This window comes from Thermobia domestica, chromosome 16, assembly GCF_964235325.1.
Source record: "Thermobia domestica chromosome 16, izTheDome1.hap1.1, whole genome shotgun sequence".
In the NCBI taxonomy this organism is placed as follows: domain Eukaryota; kingdom Metazoa; phylum Arthropoda; class Insecta; order Zygentoma; family Lepismatidae; genus Thermobia; species Thermobia domestica.
In genome coordinates, this window is record NC_137469.1 from 57855201 (window position 1) to 57858853 (window position 3653).

A 3653-nucleotide genomic window follows, 5' to 3' on the forward strand; every position below is an offset into this window, starting at 1 on the left:
TATTCGAAGTCTTCCTAGATAAATTAAAAAAAAAAAAAAATCAGTAAGAGGAATAATTAAGACAATCGTTATGGCGTAAATTATCGTACAAATTATAGAAGGTAGTTACGTACATAAGTACGTTTCAGAGTAGCTTTAAAACCATGCACTAATTTTAAAAAGTACTTACATGACTACAAAAATTACTATGTTAACGAAAAAGTCTAATCAAAAATTTATGAAGTAAGTTACCAATTCGAACTCACACACATTGACATGACTAAAAGAAATACTATAGTTAAAGTTATAGAGCATATAAGAGATTCCAAAGACAATGAACTAGCTCAGTTAGGATTATCTAGAATTATCTAAGACTTAATTCTAAGTAATTCCACTATAAACAAGATTTTTAAAAAAATCCTATATAAGACGTCTTCGCAAATTGAACGACCAGTACTATTCTTATTTTTACAGAACTAAGAAACCTAAATTAAATCACGATAGAGGTACACTAGACAATCAACGGGATTGTGTCACATAATATATAGGACAAAATGTAATTAAAATTTTAAAGTTAATTTATGGACAGTTACGAGGAAGTGCAAAATTCAATATAGAGAATTCTCTATACATGCAAAAGAACCGAAGCAGACTTGGGAATTGGCAATACTGATACTAATATGGTGGACTTTTTTGAAGATTGGGAGCAATGTTTACAAGTTCAAATTTTTACTTATCAGTATTACCTCTCAAGTCTTTCGGATTTAGGACATAAGAAGAATAAGTAAGACCCCTCAGTCTATTTACTCATTTCTACATATTCAGGGTAAAATAGTCGTCTAAGAAAAAACATTAAGGTATGAGGTCCAGAGAAGCAATTCGAATGTTCTTCTAATGCAATAAACCCCGACGAGCACACTAAGGCAAATACTATTTGTATTACATATTTATATAAGAGCGTGCACAGTTATTATAAAAATTTATAACTTTATCCAAAACGTATAGTTTACTGGTGAACTGTTTAGAGCAAATGTTTCGTGATTGTGAAACAAATAAAATTCGATAGACGTTTTGTCGTGACCCATACATGTACAAAAAGTAACTTTTTTTAGATGTCTATTCGTTCGTATATACAGAGCGTCCAAAAAGTCTCTATACACCTGAATTGTCACATATTCAAAGCAACGAGAAAATTATTTTACTCAAAATTTATCATATTTTATGGCATAAAAGCACTATGTACAGGGCGTAGCATATACACACACACATTTTAACACACATTTTCACAGCAAATGTTGGAAATGTCCCCCATGAGACTCCAAACATGCTTCCAGACGATTCAGGTGTATAGAGACTTTTTGAACGCTCTGTATTATCCAGATTAAGTTTTAAACTTTTGGATTTATTGTGATTCTCCAGAGTGATTCGAATTTTCCTACTACACTAAAATATAAAAGCGGTTTATTGAACAAAGAAAGTTGCACTAAGAATCCTATAATATAGGCATAACTTTTTCCTTCTGATCAATGGCGGCTGGTGGTAAAAATACTGAGGGCGCCACAATAACCCCCAGGGTTCAGTGGCGGTTTTAGCGGGTAGGCCGGCTAGGCATAGACCTACCCAAAAATTTGGAAAATTACGACGGCCATTTAACTCGAAGTGGCAACATACGGAATGTAGTTGTTGTTGTTGTTGTGAAATGGAATGTATTGAACCACTCACCTCAAGACGCTTACAGTTATTCGATGTAGTCTCCGCCAGCCTGTTGAACTCTTCGCCAAATGTCTAGTAACAGTTGAATACCTATCAAAGCCCCACTTTGTGAAAGGGTGTTTGACAGTGTGTCTTAAGGCACGAAAAATGCTGGGAATATCTCTGAAACGTTTGCCCCTGAGAGAGGTTCTTTCATTTTTGGTGTAAAGATCAAAATCGCAGGGGCTCATGTCCGGGGAGTATGGCGGGTGCTTCAATACCTCCCAACCCCATCATCGTAACAGAGTCTGTACTGGATTGGCCGTATGGCACCTGGCATTGTCATGGAGGAGAATTGGTCCAGACTTCAGGTATGGACATTTGCGCCACAATGCTGGTCGCAAATGGTAACTGAGGTATGAAGCATAGTATGCAGCATTCACGATAACGCCCGGTGGAACTTGATATGACAGGATAATGCCTTCGTGGTCGTATGACATTATCATCATCACCTTCACGTTTGCTGGTTCTTGCCTAAGCTTTTTCGGTCGAGAAAATTTTGGGTGGCGCCATTCACTCGACTGACGTTTCAATTCAGGCTCGTAGGATCTTCCCCACATTTCGTCACTTGCAATAATGCGGTGTAAGAAGTCATCACCTTTCTCATTGTAACTTTAAAGATGTAGGCGCGCACACTATGCCACTTTTGAACCTCGGTTGGGACATGGGGTACCCATCTGGCTTCAATTTTCCGCATGCCAAGATCTTGTGTTAGCATGCGGAACACTGATCCGGAAGAAATGTTCAGCTCCTGCGCCAATTCACTACAAGTCCAGCGCCGATCACCGTAGTCTTGCAAGATGAATTTCGTTCGATATGCTCTCCACTGTGCATTTTGTCTGTTGACTGTCGTCCCGCCTAAATGCTGCAATCTATCTCGTCACTGTCCGATACGGTAGAGCAGCTTCACCACCGGCCACTACTAATCCTCTGTGAATCGTCCTAGCATTTCGCCTGGAATTTCATAAACACACGCTGTTCTGCACGCGTGAATATTGCGTTAGGGCGGTATTTCACACAACAATCACTTTAACAAAGTCTACCCGCCACACACACCGTAATATGGGACCGCAGCACCGTTGAACTGACTCGTAAATATCAACGGAACACACTACGTTCACCATTTGTCTCCTGCCCACACGACACTTCAATCGTAGCATTGTTGCCTGTTCGAGTTAAATAGCCCTCGCATATAAACGCTAAAAAATATAATAAAGAGTAAATATATTTTCCACTACTTATATTAATGGTAGATAATTATTTAACAAATAGCATTAACCACTGCTGTAAAAGTAATTTCCTACTGTCATTAATCAATCAAATGTGTATATGTAGCCATAAGCGAAGGAGCCTACCCAAAATTAAAATCCAAAAGCCGCCCCTGCCAGGTTTAGCTAACATTCCCCTCTCCCGGAGCTAAGGTAAATAAAATTTAGATGATGTACAGGGCACGTCCTTTAACAAATAGTGTTACAGTGGAGTTACGCGTCCCTCACATTTTCGTTTCGCTCTTTCAATCGAGTCTTCTGAAAGAAAACTGGCTATACCTAGATAAATTGAAGTATATTTTTGAAAATGTGAAACTCGTCTAATGACGACAGATGAAACCAATATATCAGTTCTTTTTGCTGGAGAATTTCTAATGTAGAAATCCCTTAGTTTGAAATTATTCTTTTTGTCTTCTTTCTTTAATTGTCAGCATTGCCAGCGCAATAAGTCAATCCTGTAGTAGCGCCTTAGAACCGGCTACCATTGTTTCTGGTTCATTTAGAATGAGTGGGCCTTATGCAGAGTCATTCTGACGGGTGATTAGTGCAATACTAAAGAGATCGACTAACATATGTTTCCTGCTGTAGTCAGGCCTTTAGTATGACGCTAATCATCAGTAGCGGTTCGTGGTCTGTAGAAGCACCGGTTGCAAT